General features: G+C 39.0%; 2 protein-coding genes across 9 annotated transcripts in view; one reads left to right on the forward strand and one right to left on the reverse strand.

Annotated features, from left to right (window-relative positions):
* Nucleotides 1-20,705, reverse strand: part of kcnj1a.1 (potassium inwardly rectifying channel subfamily J member 1a, tandem duplicate 1) — a 146,519-nt gene that overhangs the window by 32,665 nt on the left and 93,149 nt on the right. The gene's annotated exons all lie outside the window — the stretch shown is intronic.
* kcnj5 (potassium inwardly rectifying channel subfamily J member 5) overlaps nt 1-20,705 on the forward strand; it is a 71,134-nt gene that overhangs the window by 2,668 nt on the left and 47,761 nt on the right. Inside the window, exon 1 of one of the 5 annotated variants that reach the window (XM_073929752.1) lies at nt 1,065-1,139. The exons of the other annotated variants lie outside the window; for them this stretch is intronic. The gene's annotated coding sequence lies outside the window, so the exon portion shown is untranslated. Of the gene's footprint in view, nt 1-1,064; nt 1,140-20,705 lie in introns of those variants that run through there. 5 annotated transcript variants of the gene reach the window in all.

Consider the following 20,705-nt stretch of genomic DNA (forward strand, 5'->3'; position numbering starts at 1 on the left):
AATTTACTACTGAAACACTGAAAGTAAAAGTACAAGTATATATATATATATATATATATATATATATATATATATATATATATATATATATATATATACACATACATACATATACAATAAATATATATACAGTGTGACACAGCCTTTATGATATATATATATATATATATATATATATATATATATATATATATTTATATATATATATATATATTTATATTTATATTTATATTTATATATATACATACATACATATGTGATACAGCCTTTACGATAGTCAGCTAGTTAACGTTAAGTGAACATCGCAGCATGTTATGAACCGCGAGAAACTAACATTAGTTACCTTATCTAGCGCTTACAGATAGCTCAAACTGCTGTGTTTTGTATATTATATTATCTTTAACTTGCCTTGATATGTTTCTTCAAATTCGAAGGTGATTTTTTGAATGCCATTATTTCACAATCTTTCTGGAGGCGGAGTTTGCACTGCAATCTATATGAATTGTCTTTTACTCCGACAAATGCAAACATGGACTCTAAATAGAGCCACGGGTGGTCTTCCTCATCACCACGATCATCGGGAAGTGAAGACGTTGAGGTGGAATTTCTGGGTTTTCAGTGTCGAAAACAAACTAGTGCTTTCAATGCAGGCAGGCAGCGCTGTCTTTGATCGTGACGATGACGAGCCAGCTTATTCAAACCTGTGAAGGAACCATCTGCTGCTCTGGCGGTGATAATGTGGGTTTGGAAGGATTCGTTTTATAATTGTAACGAGTAACGATGCGGCACATAAAAAAATCTGTCAGCTATCGGAGTAAAAGTATTGAACTCATCGAAAATATGTACTGAAGTAAAAGTGGAAGTAGAAGAAAGAAACAATACTCCAGTAGAGTGCAGATACAGCCTTCTAATACTTAAGTACAGTAGTGAAGTAGTTCTACTTTGTTACTCTACATTGCTGATTGAAACACATGCAGGCAGAAATACACCTCTCTGAAATAGTGTTTAGAAAAACAAGAGTGAACTTTGACTCGACATCGGAGGAAGTCGTCTCAAATGCTTTCGCTTCTGGTTCCTATTTTGTAAAGTGTGTGTGTTGTAAGATCTGCACGTTTGTACTGTATGTGCATCACACTGAAGTAAGTAGCACCTCAATTGATCTGGAAATGCATGCTTTATTTATATTGCTTTTGGTGAGATCCGAGCAAGAAAAAATCCGGGAGCGCAATCCATCTGCTTGGTCAAATGAGATCAAACTTCAGTCTAATACATTGAGAGTGTTGTCATGTCAGCGGCGGTTTGAGAGCAGTTCTATTTCCTGCTGCATTGATCTGTATGCTTTGAAAGTGTGCGTCTAAAGGACATGTTTAACGAGATTAAGTCTTATCCTGCTTTTGTTTGTGCAGTGCTGCCATTCGCTGTTTGTTTGTCAAGTCTGCAACTTCACTAAAGCGTAATTTGTTGTAGCTTAATTAATAAAAGGAAATAATCCTGGTGTTTAGCAGAGTTTGAAGTAAAGAGATGCACTCTGAAATAATTATAAGTTACTTTAAAATAGTGAGCAGGGGCAGACTGGCCATCTGGCAGTTCTGGCAAATGCCAGAAGGGCCGGACCATTTTTTAAAAGTGGGCTGGTCAGCTATTTTATTATTTATTTATTTTTATATGTATTGTTTTTACCTGTAGGCAGCTTTTGATGATGGTAATAGTAAGAATGATAATAATAAATGTTAAGCATTGGCCCAATCGGCAATGACCGGCTGGTTTTGAGATGGACCATCCTAATCAGAGGTTACGCGAAGTGTAATCAAAATCTGGCAAACAAACAGTAAGTGCAACACAAGCTAATTGTTAGAGATGGACCATAAAAAAGGAAAGGCAGTGCCGAAAAGCTCAAAGAAAGCAACAACAACAAAAAAACTGCTCTAAAATCAGATATTGCCAAATGCATAAAATTAACTGAACTATTCTCAAATGGGGGGAGCGCAGTGGCGCAGTGGGTAGTCACAGTGGCGCTGTCACCTCACCTCATAGGTGAATAGGGTAGGCTTAATTGTCCGTAGTGCATGTATGTAAATGTGTGTATAGGGGTTTCCCAGTGATGGGTTGCAGCTTGGAGGGCATCCGCTGCATAAAGCATATACTAAATAAGTTAACGGTTCATTCTGCTGTGGCGATCCCAGGTTAAAAAAGGCACAAAGCCGAAACGAAAATGAACAATTTCATATATAAATTTGTTATAAATGGTTTGTTTTTATTCCAGTCACATAAATTAAATGTTTAAATATCTAACACATATGGTACTGCTTATATTATTTTACTATCTGTACACCAATATAAGTAGTGAATGTGCGTGTCCATGGATGGGGCTGTGTCAGTGTAGTAATGTGGGCTGGTGTGGCTACAGTGCCAGGGCTGATTTAAAGTCCCCTGATAGTGAGTAAACCTGTTGCAACTTGGCACTGTTGAGTTGACTCAATTAAATTTTTATAATCATGCACATATATAAACATTAGCCCTCCTGTTTATTTTTGATTCTTCATTTCTGATTAACAGAGAGAAGTTGTTTTTCAACACATTTCTAATCATAATAGTTTCAATAACTCATTTCTAGCTGATTTTTTTTATATATATCTGCCATGATGACAGTACATGACTAGATATTTTTCAGGATACTAGTATTAATGTGACATTTAAAGGCAAGTTAAGGTAATTAAAAATGGTTTGCAGAGTAGCCAATTGAAAAAATAAAACGCTTAAGGGGGCTAATAATGTTGCAACATAGGCTCATTCTGGAAACGTAGCCCTACATACATATGTGGAGTTTGTGAATTATGGAGCCAGAGGTATGTATGTATTTAAAACAAACACTATGGTCAGTGGCGTAGTGCAAAATGCATGGGCCTTCCTGCAATAGTTAAGGCTGCAAGCTCCCCACCCCCCAGAAGAAGACTGGGGTGGGGGGGAATTTGGATGTTGGTGACCTATGATCACACATAGTAAATACCAGTTGGAGGATCGAGCTAAGTGAAGACCAGGGAAGGGGGGGCAGGGTTTATGATCACGCGAACTGAAGAGCGAGGGGCATGGGGGGTTTGGTTGGGGCTTATGATTGTGCAAACTAAAGATCGGGCTTGATTTTTCATGCGGGGCTCAGGCTACAGGGCAGTATGATTAGCTCTCAGGAGCTAACAAGCTGAGCGTTTACCTATTTTTGGAAGGCTTTCCCAATGTTAACAGTTTGCCCAGTGGCTCACCGCGTATGTCAGAGGATTTGAGATGCAGAGAGGAGTTGACAGTGACGACAGGGTTTGAGCCTGGCGGAGAATGGTTCCAGAAAGCAGGTAAAACAAAAACAAAAGGCAAAAAATTAAATAAACAAGTAAATAACAGGGTGAGAATGATGTAAAACTGTAAAACATGGTCAAAGTAAAGCTGCCTCGAGGACTTTTCTTTTTCTGGATTGCTTTTGAAAACACTGTTGGTTGGGTTTAGGGTAGGTGGAGGGTGGGTCAGTCGATGAGTCAATCAGTCAGTCGACAGTGAGTTACATGAGAACAGCAGGTGGTACTGATGAGAAAAATTTGACATCTAAAAAAGCGTACACAGCGCCCTCCGGGGGATTTGCAAAAACAAAAACTGCAAAAAAATAAAATAAAAAAGTAGCTCCTGGGATTTTTTTTTGCCGCTCTCAAGAAATGTATACAGGGGTACGTTTTCAAAGTGAGCCTGGGTTGTAAAATTCACCTTAAATTGTTTTAAAATATTAAAAAACTGCTTTTATTCTGACTAAAATAAAACAAATAAGACTTTCCACAGAAGAAAAAATATGATCGGAATTACTGTAAAAATTCCCTTTAAATAATCCTTGAGAAATATTAGAAAAAAATTATCAATATTTCACAGGAGGGCTTATAATAATAATAATAATAATAATAATGATAACAACACTTTTAAGGTTTACATACTTAAAGTAAAGTCAACTAATTGAACTTCAATAAAACTTAATAAAACTAATAAAGCTTGTTTACAGTGTACATTTATTGGTTAAAAACTATTTTAAATCCTATAATATGATCAAATATGAAAGAGTATTTTACAACTGCACCAGTTTATACCATGAATCGTTACTATTCACACAATCCATTGCACTTCCTTGTTTGTTTTAGCTGATGTCACTTTCTGAAAGATGATGTCATCGAGGAACTACTGTACATTTTGTTAAAGGGAAGTTGTGTGCGATTATCAAATAGCAAGCTGACAGTAAAGGCAGAACAGCCTAAAAATAAGCACTTACCGATTAACAATTGCAAACAAATAGATAGATAGATAGATAGATAGATAGATAGATAGATAGATAGATAGATAGATAGATAGATAGATAGATAGATAGATAGATAGATGCTTCCCATAATATTTTCAATTATAAAAGATTATGCAGTTGCACTACTTATACAATAACCAGCATTTGTTTGTGCTTATTTTACCATTAACTGATGCCACTTCCTGAAAGATCATGAAAGATCTGTCATTGCGGAACTGCCCTTTGCTAGAGGGAAGTTATGCAAGATTATTAGAAAGAAAATGAATATTAAGAGCGGATAAGTTCTAAAATTAGCCCTGCCAACTTATCCTGTGGTTGAAGACGCGGCATGCCAAACATCTTCTCAGGTTTGTTATGATAACAGCCCATAAATTTGTTGTCAGCAACCGAAGCATTTCTAAATGAAAGTTTTCACCAAAATAAAAGCTCTATGGTTTAAAGAAAAATAAATAGTAACTGTTCTGTAATTTTACTCTTATAATAATGAAAACAACATCAACAATATTAATGTTGTTATAGAAATTCAGATGATGATGATATATGATGATGATTAGTATTATTAATAATAATAAAATATAGTTCAGAATTATTATAAAGGTATTTATTGATGTTTTTTATTTAAATCAACTGATTAAATTATTGATAATAATAACAACAACAATAATAGTAATAAACATTTAATTACATATGGTGCTTGGAAAAGTGACCAAAATATTGTGTCTATTTTTATATTCTTATCTGCTTCTGCCACATTTTTTTAAATAAATAAATAAATAATAATAATAATAATTTTGGATAAATAAAAAAAAATAAATAAATAAATATTGTTCTGTTTTTTTACTCTTATAATAATGTTAACAAAGTTGTTATAAAAATTCAAATGATGATGATGATTATTAAACACATTGTTCAAAGATATTATAGTAGTACTTTTATTAAAATAAAATAATAATAATAATAAATATTAATAGTAATAATAAAAATAATAATAATAACAATAATAATAATATTTTTTTATTATACACAGTGCTTGGAAAAATAATCAAAATATTGTGTCTATTTTTATATTTTTATCTACTTCTGCAAAATAAATAAATAAACAAATAAATAAATAAATAAATAAATAAAATTAAATTAATTTTGGCTAAATAAATAAATAATGTTCTGTAATATTAATCTTATAATAATGTATACAGCATCAGCAATAATAATTGTTATAGAAATTCAAATGACGATAATAATGATGATGATGACTAATATTATTATTATTTAACACATTAGTCAAAAGTATAATAGTGGTATTGATAAATGTTTTTTATTTAAATAAACTGATTAGATTAATAATAATAATAACAACAACAACAACAGCAATAAACATTTAATTACACATGGTGCATGGAAAAATTACCAAAAAACTGTGACTATTTGTAAATTCTTATCCGTCTCTGCAAATAAATAATTGAAATAAAATTTATTTTGGATAAATAAATAAATAAACAAACAAACAAATACAAAGATTGAGTAATTCAGCTTGATAAATAAAAAATACTTCAGAACTATAAATATAAAGAGTCATTATAACCATTACTCCAATGCCATAACCATAACCACAACACAAACATCAGGTTAATAAACACAAGCTAAAAAAAAAAAAAAAACACACCAATCAGCAAAAACCAAACGCAAGATTTAATCAATGATACAAATAAAAATCTGAGAAAAACAGAAAATAAAACTGAAAAGTCTTGAAACAAAACCCTCCATCTGCTAAAGACTTAATACAACCATTACTTCTTTAATATTTTGTAGTTAAAAAAAATCAATGTATTAATTAACAATCAATTAATCAAGTGATTCAATATTTGGGAGGCCCCACTTTCGGCGTTACCATAGAAACGAATGATGTCTGAGCCCTGAATCCTTGAGTTATGATAATTCTGAAATACGCAGCATCGCATTTGAATGTAGATCTTTTTTACACTCAGCCAGCGCCACATTTCACTGCTCACTTCAGTGACATATAGAGCTGACACCAGCAACACAGTGGGAAGTAATACTGCCACATCCTTTAAAGCGGCACTCGTAAAACAAACGCCCGGCTGTAACAGAATCATTCCTTCACCTTCTGCCTATTAAACGCAGCACGTCGAAGCCACTGCGTGCAATAAAAAGCCCACATAACAGATAATGAAAAGAGATGAAGGAACAGGAGGCGTGGCTGAATGGCAGATTTACAGGTGCATTGTTTTGCATTGAGTCGAAGTCAAAAGTATTCGCCCTCCTGTGAATGTTCTCAAATATTTCCCAAAGGATGTTTAACAGAGCAAGGAGATTTTCTCAGTATTTTCTATAATATTTTTTCTTCTGGAGAAAGTCTTACTTGTTTTGTTTCGGCTAGAATAAAAGCAGTTAAAAAAATTTTTTTCAATATTATTAGCCCCATTAAGCAATATTAGTTTTGGATTGTCTTCAGAACAAACCACTGTTATACAATGACTTGCCTAATTACACTAACTTTACCCTAATTAAGCCTTTAAATGTCACTTTAAGCTGAAAACTAGTATCTTGAGGAATATTTAGTCAAATATAATGTGCTGTCATCAAGGCAACGAGAAAAGAAATCAGTTATTAGAGATGAGTTATTGAAACTGTTATGTTTAGAAATGTGTTGAAGAAGTCTTCTCTCTGTTAAACAAAAATTGGGAAAAAAAATATACAGGTGGGCTAATAGCCCCTTTCACATAGTGATACCGGTAAATATCCAGAAAATTTCCGGAACGACTGTACCTGTGTATTTAAAAAAAACGATGATCACACATGCGAGGACGTTACGGAATTTTTCCGGAAAGAGCATTCACACATCCATCGCAAAATGCCGGTAAATTCTGACATCATTAACCAGAAATGACCTCTAAACGGCTGCGCTTGTGTTTGTAAACATTTGACTACATCACAAACTCTTCGGATGGATCAGTATTGAGTGCAACTCCAATGAAAACACATAGAGGAACACTTTCGCATGTCGAGATGTTCATGATATGTGTGTGTGCTGGCGCTAAGGGCGCTCATGGGCACACGCAAAGCTTGAAGGTAAACAAACAACAGCTTATCATAAACATTTTATCGTAATAAAATATTATAATATTATAATTATGTACACAGTTAGCATTAAGAAGGAACATAGAAACGTTATCTGACTAACATCTAGCAGATAAAGGTGTCTGGAAAAATATTCAAAGGCTTTTATAGTCATGAACCGCGCGCACGTGAATGCGTCTGACTGTTCTGATTGGCTAAAGCAGACGTCTCACGTCAGCACGTTCTAGACGTGGATGCGCTCTTTCCGGAAATCTTCCTTCTTCGTTCACACAGCGCAGCATTCCTGCAAATTACCGGTAATGTTACAACTTCTCTTTCCGGAAAATAGCCAGAACGAATTTCTATTTTCAAAAAGGGTCTGTTCACACATACAGACCTTTCCGGAAAATTGCCGGTAATTTTCCGGAAAGGTCTGTATGTGTGAAAGAGGCTAATAACTCTGACACACACACAAACAAATCAGACAGCATCTGACGTTCATCTGAGAGAAAGAAAGGAAAAAAAACAACACGAGCTCAAGCCTTTGCTAAATATAGCACGTATTGATTTACAGTATAAGCATAAAAAGATGTGCTTGGAGAAATATTACAACAAATAGGATCAAAAGTCGTCTGGTTGCTTTTCTATTTGAGTTGTATCCACTTAACAGTTGCAGTAAATAGTATTAGACTTTCAAACTGACAGTTCTTCAATTCTGTCACCATTTATTTATCTTTCACTTCTTCCACACCTGTTTGAGTTTCATTCTTCTGTTGAACACACTAAAGAATGTTGATGGACGTTTCCATTAACCTACAGTATTTTATGCAATATCGCAATACCATCTCTACCATCTATCTCTGTATTTTAAACTATTTTAAAGTCTGTCTATTTGCAACAGCGCAAATTCATCCATTCATTCATTTTCTTTTCGGCTAAGTCCCTTTATTAATCTGGGGTCGTCACAGTGGAATGAACCGCCAACTTATCCAGATGATAATTGATTATGGTTCAGATTAATTTTGTGTGTGTCTAAGGGCTCTAATTTAACAATAATTTAAGCACAAAGTCCAAAGCGCATGCCGCAAAAGCATTAAGGTCGTGTCTGAATCCACTTTTGCTATTTTAAGGATGGAAAATATGCTCTGCGCCTCGGCGCATGGTCTAACAGGGCTTTGCTTATTCTCTTAATGAGTTCTGGGTGTGTTTTGAGCATAACCTGCATTAAACCAATTAGAGTCTCATCTCTCATTCCCTTTAAGAGTCAGTTGTGTCGCGCCATGGCGCATTTGCTATTTACATGGTGGACTTTGTAAGTGTAAAAACTGAACACTTCACTAGCGAGAAAACAGTTAAACAGAGCATCTGCAGCGCGAGGATAAAGAATGAGCCTCCTCCATTCACAGCTAAATAAGCAGCTGATTAGTTGTTTTATTGAACTAAAAGTCTTGTTATTAATGTGAATTGTACATTAAAGTAAAATGTGACCAGAAAAACATTAAGGTTTGGAACCACTTGAGTGGGATTAGATAGTGGGTAATGTTAATTTTGGGTGAACTATCCCTTTAAAGTACACTTAAAATCAAAACCAACTATAATGATTTTGTTAGCTCACATTGCTAGTTTTGTGGTGAACAATTCGTCTGTGCATGTCATTAAGAAAAAAAAAAAACAATAGTTTGCCCTTGTAAACTTTAATTGAAATCTGAAAATGCACTTCCTGTTTGTTTACAGTTTAATTCTGAGATTAGGTCTATCTGAGGTGTTGGGCGGGGCTAACATACTTAACCCCGCCCCTTCAGTTGTCAATTATGACACACAGAAATAGTGAGGAGGAGGAGTCTGTTAGGTTGTAATAACTCTCCCCAAACCATTTCCCTAATGAAATGCCTAATTTACTACATCCAATCAGCTCGCAGTAGAAAAAAACAAGCCACGCCCACTGCTTTCTCATTTAATATTCCATTTCTTTATGAACTCTGCGTCCCAATATGAAAAATAAAAGGTCACAGCTTCCCGGGTTATGAGGACTTTCAGCAAAGACACAAGGAGACTTGTAAAAGACAGTGTGTATGTGAGTTTGCATCAGAAGTCAAGAAAGGTGATCGATGTCAGATCAATAGCTTCAGGACACCGGCGCAACACTAGAAATGTCAGACTTTTGTTCGGTGATGCTTTGAAAGACAGACGAGTGTCAGTCCTGCTTTACTCGCATGTGCATCAAGTGCAATCCTGCTTGTGCACATTGTGTGAACAATACGTCAGCAGCCATGACTATCATTTTTTCTTCAGGTCATTTTTTTCAAGAATACTAGATGATTGCACTTCTTTACTTCGGTAGAGCATTAGAGCCGGTTTTTAACTCAAATTGTGATTCTTTATCATTCATTAAATGCAATTTTAAAAGTTCGCCCTTAGCTGATGATTGATTATGGAGCTTGTTTGGCATGCTGTCCCGGGAGAGAGCCCTGAACTCGTGAGATCCTCGAGCCCGGGGCTCCCCCAACATTGCAGGGCGAGAGGGGAGTCCGAGTTCAGGTAGGTCTCGAGTGCTTAATAATGTTGGAAGTAGATTTAAGCTATGAAGTGTCTATGCTGTCAATTTAGATTTGTCAAGTTGCTTATGTTACATGTTTTTGGTCTGTGGGAGGAAACCGGAGAGCCCGGTGAAAACCCACGCTAACACGAGGAGAACATGCAAACTCTGCACAGAAACACAGATCTGCCCAGGAAGTGTCCGAGCCGGTGACATTCTTGCTGTGTGGCCGTGTTGCTAACCACTAGGCCTCCGTGCTGCCCTGACAAGGAAATGGGAGGAGTAGGGGTGGAAGGGGGGATTCTTTAAGACGAAGATGGCTGAAGTAAAATACTCTGGTTATTTATAGTGGTTAAGGAGTCGACTGATTGGTAAATCAGTGTTGGCTAAAGTGGACCAGGTGCCATCAATCATAAGCACGTGCTCCTCTCAAAATTAGTTTATAAATAAACTTCACTCATTGGCCATCAACAACTCTGTAAAAAATGCTGGGTTCCACACATCGATTTGTTTTGGGACAAGTGTGCCGCAAGCCTGCGTTTGAGTGAAGGTCTCGGCCGTTAGATCGCCCCCTGGGGGCTGGCTGCAGTACAAGTCATAAAGCCCGCCTCCTCCGTGTTAATGAAGGAGACTTGAGCCCAAATAAAAAAAATTATTACACTTGCAATAAAATGTCCCGAAAGATGGTTCTGGTGGATTAAGGCACTGGTTATTGTGCTGAAATAGGTGCAGATCTTCATTTTTGTAAACAGTTTGTTTTTAGCAGTAATTTTGTTTTAGCAGTAGCTGTGATTGACAGTTTCTCAAAGCAGCGCGTCTGAGCTTCGGCAGGAGACTGAAATGTTATTATTCGATTTCTGTGTTATTTTACCATGACAAAATGAGTTCAGCAGTAAACTACAGTTTCTGACATACATGATCTGGTGGAACACTGTTTATTCGCTAAGGTCAGGGCTTTTTTCGGGCTTTATTAGTTTGCTGATACACGCCTAGCCACCCAGATAGCAAAACACAGTTCCGGCTAGATTCTCGCCTGCCGGAGACTTACCCCTTAGAGCTCAGACTGACTACCTCTGCTGGACCTAACGTTACTCCGGATGCCTGGACTCACTGCCCGATTCCAGCCCGAGTCAATCGAGCCAGATGCGGCGGTGCGCTGCCGCATGCGAGCCGGAATCAGCCCGCGACGCCGCGAGTAGGTTATGCGGTGCGGTCCGGAGCTGGCGCGATTGAATATATAAAACCCTCATATTTGTTAACGTTATTACATCCATTTGTGTTGATATGACAGCAAACGCATGCTGAGAGGTTCGGGGGGCGTGGTTGATTTTACATAAAGCGTTTGGTTGGAAGCTCGACTCCGCTCATTTTCGCGGCTCCTCCTCTGGCTCCATCAGACAGTCCTTCTGCGCATGTCAAGGCTCCAATTTCAGCAGTCTTTTGCGACAGTTTGTGCCCGTCAAGCAGGCGTTTTGCCCTCAAGGCGTTCAATGGGGAAAAGGGCTGTCGCGTCGTCCATATTTTTTACAATCATTGTTTTGAGACAACGTAAAGGAATTAAGTTAACTTATTACTTTTTACAATCAAAAAAAGAATAGCATCATACCACCTCATATCGTTCATTTTAAAGACAAAATGCAGCCATATGTTACTCTGTGTACATAATTCACGATCTCCAGAAATGTACATAGGGCTACATGTTCAGAATGAGCCTATGTTGATTTATAAGCACTTATAAAATACAATTTCTGATTATACCAATACCTAAACCCAACTACCAGCTTAACAACTATTAAACAGCTGATAATTAATGTCTTTAAAGGGCACCTATGGTGAAAAATCTACTTTTAAAGCTGTTTGGACAGACATGTGTGTAAGTGTAGTGTATATACTGTCATATTGGGGTGAAATAAACACACCCAGTCCGTTTTTTATTTTATTTAACATAAAAACGGTGGACCAATTGGAGCGGTTTTCAGACCGACGGCAACTTTACGTAGGAGTGCAGTCCCCACGCCCACCAATAGTGATTGACAGCTGCGCACATTAACATGTCTCCCTAGTAATGCATATACTCATATCAACAAGACAGGACGAGCGCAAAGCAACCGGGAATAAAAGGTGTGTTCAGTTTGCTAGGATCATCAATCATCATCAGACGTGATCAAGAGGGAGTTTCACAAGTTTAACATGTTTTAAAATGTGTGCACGTGTGTAATGAAGTATATCAATTCACTTCAGATTCACTTCATCAGCACAGCCGTGTGTCTCTCACTGTGTGTGTGTGTGTGTGTGTGTGTGTGTCTGTCTGCGCTATGTGTGAGTGTGTGTGTGTGTCTGTCTGCGCTATGTGTGTGTGTGTGTCTGCGCTATGTGTGTCTGTGTCTGCGCTGTGTGTGCGTGAACTCATTGTTGTAACTCCACAAAAAATGCATCAAATACTGCTTGGTAAAGTTCTGACTGTAGTATTTCTCACAAACGTTACGCAAGATCTGCTTCCTGAGGCAGCCGAGGGCGGCGATTAAGGCATGTTGCTGATAGGCACGTGGGAACGGTGGGCGGGGATGACTCGCCTTAAAGGCCCAGTGCAAAAAAACAGCAACAACCTTTTCCCAGCTATAATACAGACACTTCAGACAGCTATCATACTCTGATGGGTGTTTGAGCTGAAATGTTGCAGACACATTCTGGGGACACAAAAGACTTATATTAAAAATGAAAAAAAAGGGGTAACCTATGTGCCCTTTAAATTGCACTTTAAGCTGAACTCTAGTATATTGCAAAAAAAGTAGAAAAATATTAGCAGCCATGGCAAAAAAACAAACAAAAAATAAACACATGACAGTGGCTAAGTGGTTAGCACTGTCGCCTTACAGCAAGAAGATTGCTGATTAGAGTCCCGACTGGGTCAGTTGGCATTTCTGTGTGGAGTTTGCATGTTCCCGTGCAAACCGGTGCTCCGGTTTCCCTCACAGTCCAAACACATGTGCTATTGGGGAACTGATTAAGCTGAATTGGCCGTATTGTCTGAGTGTGTGTATGGGTGTTTCCCAATACTGGATTGCATTTAGAAGGGCATCCGCAGCGAAAAACATATACTGGAATATTTGGCGGTTCATTCCACCGTGGCGACCTCTAAAATAGAGACTGAGCTGAAGAAAAAAGAATAAGTGAATCGCATCTTGTGTAGTCATCATCACACACCCTATCTGGAAAAACCGAAACACAGGCGCTGTTTCGTTTTCAGTACAGTGAACTTTACAGTGAGCAGAACAGATGGTCTGTCTTCAGGACGATCTGTCAGAAAGCGAATCGTTCCCCATGCGCTGACATTTTGATTATTTCCCCGCGATTCCCCCCAGAGATCAGAGTCCATTATCACCGGATTATAAGTGTTCCCAACAGAAAGGGGATTTGGCGTTTTGTGTTTGCGCGTCCGCTTTTATTGACATCCTCCGACTTAAGGTGTTTTAAGCGGTCGAGTTGAGGCAGTGATTCAGTGCATGCTAATTAGGGCAGTTGGACGCGCCGCCGCTCACTTTGGCAGCCCTGATGCTGCAAATCACTTCAGGGAGCTGACAGGCCATCTGATAAACACAGGAGAGAGTGTGGAAGAGCCTGTTCTCTACTTAACACAAGCAACCAAAAACACAACAAACACATGTACACGTCCAGCAAACACCGCCTGGAGTGCACAACCCTGTTAGCACTTATGAGTGAGCAGAGCGCACTTGGAGAAGAGATGCATGCATTCACACACTCACACACATGCACACCCTATTAGGAAATATATGCAATATATAGCGTTATTGTATGTTGAGTATTGTGATAACGATATTTCTGATGATATAACATTTCCCTAGAATAATGCTATATTTATTAGCTGTGTTTTTTGGATTAATTTAGTATGTAATGATATTAAATTAAAAAGGTAAAATAAATTTTATTCATTCATTGATTTTCATTTCCGCTTAGTCGCTTTATTAATCTGGGGTCGCCACAGCGGAATGAACAGCCAACTTACCCAGCATATGTTTTACAAAGCGGATGCCCTTCCCGCTGCAACCCAACACTGGGAAACACCCATACACTCTTGCATTCACACACATACGAACAATTTAGCTTAGTCAATTCCCCTATAGCGCATGTCTTTGGACTGTGGGGGAAACCGGAGCACCAAAAGAAAACCCAAGTGAACACGGGGAGAACATGCAAACTCCAACTGACAAAGGGCAGCGGATGCCCTTCCAGCTGCAACCCCTCACTGGAAAACATCCATACACGCTCATTTACACACAAACACAACGGACAATTTAAGGTTACCCAATCCACCTATACCACATTTTTGGACTGTAGGAGTAACCGGAGCACCCGGAGGAAACCCACGCGATCACGGGGAGAACATCCAGACTCCACACAGAAATGCCAACTGACCCAGCCAGGGCTCAAACCAGCGACCTTCTTGTTGTGAGGTGATTGTGCCACCCACTGTGCCACCGTGCTGCCCCTACTTAAGTTTGTAAGAACTAATAAGATAACCTAATGTCTTCATGTTGTCTCGATTGTGTGGAACCCTGCATTTTTTACAGTGCATGGCTTTTCGAGTTGACTCAACTCAAATCGAGCAGCACTTTTCAGTTCAATTCAAAATTATTTGATTGGCGCTTTTCATAATATTTAATGTTTCAAAGCAGCTTTACAAAGGTGCACCTTATTTGCATTACTTACAACTCAAAAAAAGCTGTGCAGGAACTTGCCTTAGAATTTTAAGTTGAGACAACTTTCTTGTACAGTGTAGGGCTGCACATTATATTATTATGTGTTGAATGTTTATCTACATTTGATCATGACAGTGACCTTATTTCCAGTCCCACACCAAGAGAAGTGATGCTTCTGGAAGTTCAGATCAACAGCGTGTACACTAATAAATAATAATAAGTTGGCTTGACTTAAAATTGCTGCATGGCCTAATCTAATACTCTAATTGAGATCCCAGTAGTACTTAAGTTACGACTCAAAAAACTCTACAACTTTTTTCAGTGTACAATAGCTACTTCAAATGCTTTATAATGTAAACTTTAAAAAAAAATAAGTTGACACAACTTAAATCTTAAGAAAAGTTGCTGCACAGCTTCTTGAGTTGACTCAACTTAAATCAGGTGATTCTTCTGGAAGTGCACATCACTCATCGCACCAAATGCTTTCTAATAGGGTGTACACTAACAAGTAATATTGAGTTAACTCGACTTAAAATTACTTGACACTAAAAAATTATGTTTGCTGTTTGTTCAAGCTACTTAATTAAAATGAGCTAAAGTAACACAACTCTTGAACTTAATTGTTTTATGTTTTATTATTTGCTTAAATTTCATTCATTCATTTTCTTTTTGGTTTAGTCTCTTTATTACACAGAAATGCCAACTGACCCAGCCAAGGCTCGAACCAGCGACCTTCTTGCTGTGAGGTGACAGGCGCCACTGTGTTGTCCACCCAGCATTTCTACAACTCAAAAAAAAAAAAAAAAACTGTCCAGCAAGTTCCCTTACAATTTTAAGTTAAGGGAGCTTTTTTTACATAGTGAAGGGCTGCACAATATATCGCAAATTATTGATATCGCAATAATATTGTATGCAAATTACGTATTAGACATGTGTGATAAGATACACTTAATTTATGCATTGGTTATGTAAATTCAATCAATCAGATGGGGACTTTTCAACTTTAGCCCCGCCTCTTCAGTAGTTGCTGTTATGCTATTGGCTGGAGCCCAAAGCCGAACCCAGAACTGAAAATAAACACTAATTTTTTGAGTTGAGACTAGAGGGGAAAATGACAACAGCCAATCAGAGTCAGAATATCTGCTGAGGTTGTGAATCATTCACAATGTTTTAAAGACTAAATGTTTGCACCTTGACAGTTTTAAAGTTATAATTAGATCTGAAAATATATATTTTACAGGCAGCACGGTGGCGCAGTGGGTAGCACGATCGCCTCACTGCAAGAAAGTCACTGGTTCGAGCCCCGGCTGGGTCAGTTGGCATTTCTGTGTGGAGTCTGGATGTTCTCCCCGTGATCGCGTGGGTTTCCTCCGGGTGCTCCGGTTACCCCTACAGTCCAAAAATGTGGTATAGGTGGATTGGGTAACCTTAAATTGTTCGTTGTGTATGTGTGTAAATGAGCGTGTATGGATGTTTTCCAGTGATGGCTTGCAGCTGGAAGGGCATCCACTACTTACAACAGATGCTGGATATCTGTTTGCATGTTTGCATGTTCTCCCCATGTTCAGGCGGGTTTCCTCCGGGTGCTCTGGTTACCCCCACATGTCCGAAAACATGTGGTATAGTTGGATTGGGTAGCTTAAATTTTCCGTAGTGTGTTTAAGAGAGTGTGTATGGATGTTTTCCAATGATGGGTTGCAGCTGGAAGGGCATCCACTGTGTAAAACATATGCTGAATAAGTTGGCAGTTCATTCCGCTGTGGCGACCCCAGATTAATATAGGAACCTTCTTGATGTCGCTTGTTTTAATAAAATAAACTTTAAAAAATTACTAGAAATTTTAACTTGATTGGTGAATTGCTGGATTCAACCTCCATTTTTTTGTAATTTAAAATAAGATTTTAGTAATTAAAACAGAAATTATCAAATTAATTACACATAAACTACACAAACTTTAGTTTCAAAATGTATAATTTAAAAATATCTGCACAGCAAACAAATCTAAAACTTTTTTTTAAATAATAATATTAATTTTCATTGCTTTTAAAAGAAATTATTTATGTATTCAATAAAAAAAAAATCACATCTAAATAAAAAATTGACCGTTTGAAGGACTAAAAGTTCAGAGAGAGGGGAACTTTCCGAGCGATGGGAACTTATCCTGCTTCTGGACACTTTGTCAATGTCAGCACCGCATCTTTAGTCTGGAGTGTGAGTGTGAAAGTGGCTGTACGTGCGTGTTTGCACAGGATGAGGATGAGGACGATGATGATGGCTCGCCTGTCTATATCTGAAGCTGTTATGACACTTTGAGGTTAGTCAGGGCAAATGAGTTAAAATGCCCCTGGAACCAAGAGCATCCAGTGCGGCTCGCTGCCAACACCGCATTCACTCACACTCGCCTGCCTGTGTGTGTGTTCAGCCGTGCAAGTGTGTATGACTGTCCCTATCGCTCCGAATGACACCAAGCCTTCAAGCAGACATCCTGTCCACACTAAGGACAATTATCCTAATGAAAAGAGTGCGTCTCGGAGAACGAGAGAGAGAGCGTCCTATCAGTGACAGGAATAGCAGCGGCTGAAACCAACCCTGGCTGCCGTCTTTGGATCGCTGGCGCCATGACAGTGACCTTCCTCACAGTCCCACACCAACACAAGTGATGCTTCTGGAAGTTCACATCACACCCACTCCAAATGCTTTCTAATAGGGTGTACACTGTAACAAATAATAATGAGTTGACTCGACTTAAAATTGGTTGACACTAAAAAAAAATATGTTTGCCGTTTGCTCAAACTACTTAATTAAAATGAGCTGAAGTAACACAGCTCTTGGGTGACGCAGTAGGTAGTGCTGTCGCCGCACAGCAAGAAGGCACTGGTTCGAGCCTCAGCTGGGTCAGTTGGCGTTTCTGTGTGGAGTCTGGACGATCTCCCCGCGTTCGCGTGGGTTTCTTCCGGGTGCTCCGGTTTCCCCCACAATCCATAAATGTGGTATAGGTGGATAGTGTGTATGTGTGGTATGTAACCCCGCCGGCCCTACGTGGTATGTGTGGTATGTAACCCCGCTCCAAGCTGGTATCGAACCAGCGACCTTTCGCATGGGAGTCGGGTGCTCTACCAAGGAGGCTGAAGACCAGAGAGGTCAGAGGAGTGAGGTTTACCTGCACAGCACTTACCAGCTGACCTCTGTTACACTTACCCCCCTAAACCTCACTCCCATCTGGGTCACGGCACCAATGTAACCCCGCCAGTCCTACACCACCCAACCCGCTCCGAACTGGTATCGAACCGGCCACCTTTCGCATAGGAGTCGGGTGCTGTACCAAGGAGGCCAAAGACCAGAGAGGTCAGAGGAGTGAGGTTTACCTGCACAGCACTTACCGGCTGGCCTCCGTTACATGTACATGAGCGTGTACGGATGTTTTCCAGTGAAGGGTTGCAGCTGGAAAGGCATCTGCATCGTAAAACAGATGCTGGATAAGTTGGCGGTTCATTCCGCTGTGGCAACCCCCAGATTAGTACATCTGACAATGAGTTCACTGTACTCAAATGGCCTCCACACTCACCAGATCTCAATCCAATAGAGCATGTGGATGTGGTGGAACGGGAGATTGGCATCATAGATGTGCAGCCGACAAATCTGCAGCAAATGTGTGATGCTCTCATGTCAACATGGAGCTAGATCTCTGAGGAATATTTCCAGTAGCTTGTTCAATCTACACCACGAAGGATTAAGGCAGTTCTGAAGGCGAAAGGAACCAAGCACTAGTAAAGTGTACCTAATAAAGTGGCCGGTGTGTGTATCTCCAACATAGTAATCGTTTGGCTTCTGAAAACCACACACAAGTCACATGGATGCCTTTTTTTACATAACTTGTCAGCTTTAGCTTCTGATCATGGTAATTGCATGGGGGAAAGATGAAAATATGCATAGAAAATATGACTTTAAAACAGCATGAGGGAGAGAAGAGACTTTTTTTTTCTCCCCTCCAGCTGAGCATAACATGCATATGTTTGTTCCAAATTCTTCCGTAAACACCATAGAAAAAGACTGTACACTGATATTTCATAGCGAGTGCAGAAATTTACTAGCCACTTAAACTCTGCGGACCCGGCACCGGGTCCATGACGTCATCGACTTTCGATTTCAGATTTAAAGGGCTACCATTGCACCAGACCCCTGTAAGTGGTGTCGTTTGAAAGTGTAGAATCTATATTTTATGCACATATGCATCACTTTGGTTTTTATTTCACTGTATAAAAGTTATTTACACTTAAATACACAGTGTTTTGGATACCCGAGCTGGGTATTTTACATTGGTTCATTTTCATATTTTTCATAAGACACATGTACAAGTTCTAGCTCAAATGAAAGCTCTTGCCGGTGCTCATACAGTTCTAGCATTCTTTTTACTGAATTATATTCATATGCCAAACAGTTGCTGAATGAATTGTGGTGTTTTCATGGCGCAGAAATGTAAACAATACATTCATGATCAATAAGCAGCCCCAGATAGCACAGACAGCGGTCATCTCTCACCTTATGCTGTGCCCTTCAGGGCCATTTCTCCTCTGTTTTTGAGCTGATGTGCATAAGTAATGCTTTTATATGTCTGATGTGGTCCAAACACAGTGAATTATGATTGATCAAACAAAAGAATAGTGAAATATGTAAACAATGATCGCTCCCTGTGGCTTGTACAGCACCTCTCATCAGTTGGAATACAATAACTTCTGCATAGATTATGGTGGAGACATGTTTCTTTTTTCCTATAATTACAGACATGTGCAGGAACCACCAAAACTAATTACAGCACGCTAGACCACACACAACCTAAAAGGGACACTTTCAAATTTGAGTTTATAAAAAAAAAAAATACAAAAAGCGCCTCTTTTTTAGATGTTTATTATGACACAGACGACATATACAGATATTTTAAACACTTTCAATAGTGTTATATGAAAATTCAAAGGGTTTTCTTTAAAATGATACCAAATTATTGCATTTACACCTCTGCATGTGGATTTGGGAAGCTTTTAAATGTGGCTAGGCAAAATCCAGGCGGAAATCCCCAAATAGCAGCAGAGTTTAAGTGGCTAGCTTTCAAAATGTTGCTAAAATACACTTGCTTAGAATGAACAATGTCTCCCATTTTCATTTAGATGAATTCATTTCTGCAGTTGCTGTCTTTAGATGTAAACACATCGCTGTTGATGTGCCGTTATCTGAAGCATGACTGGCACGACAGTAAAGGAAAGACACATGTAGCACAAATTATAAAGTCACTGCGATGCTGTGCTCAGATTTCCATTTTCATCCCCAGCAGAAGTCCTGCCTCAGTATCAAGGGAGCAGGGGAATTGCATTGGGAGCGTGCGAATTGAAACACAGCTATAGGAGAAATGCTGTAGCGGAGAGAAACCTCTGCGATGTCTTCAGCATTCAGAAAACTCTGTTGTTTTGATGACTCTTCAGAATTGCTTTACTCCTACAGCAGAGAGAAAAAGAGGAAGAGAGAGCAAAGCACGACCCCTGACTGCAGGACATGGATGAATGGACTCGTATCGGCGTAGTAAAATGCATGGCTGCGGCGAGAGCTCGATTCCTCCCCCAAACAGTCATTATTCTCCCAAGTGTTTGAGTAGATCGAGTTGTTGGACATCGGCAGCGCTGCAGTGTGTTGACAAAACACGTGGCTCATTCCCTAGACATTGCAGGAAATGTCTTTCTTTGCGATAAAGCAGCTGGTAGTGTTTGAGGAGGGCTGGTTTAACGGCCCTGCAGTCTGATGAGAAATACGCAGGTCTGGCAGATGCGATGCGCCGATCTGCTTTAACAGCCTGATTGGAGACTCTAGTGACACACTGTAAAAATGCAGGGCTCCACACTATTCCATTCAGTTCCAAGAGTTCCTTAACGTATGACTCAAATGCATCAGAGGACACAATGACCTGCCAACTTATACTCTGGCACATGTGTTTACCAGCAGATGCCCTTCCTGCCACAAGCCCAGTACTGGGAAAACCCCCACACTCTCTTATTGACACACA

Source organism: Danio rerio, chromosome 18, assembly GCF_049306965.1.
Source record: "Danio rerio strain Tuebingen ecotype United States chromosome 18, GRCz12tu, whole genome shotgun sequence".
NCBI lineage: Eukaryota > Metazoa > Chordata > Actinopteri > Cypriniformes > Danionidae > Danio > Danio rerio.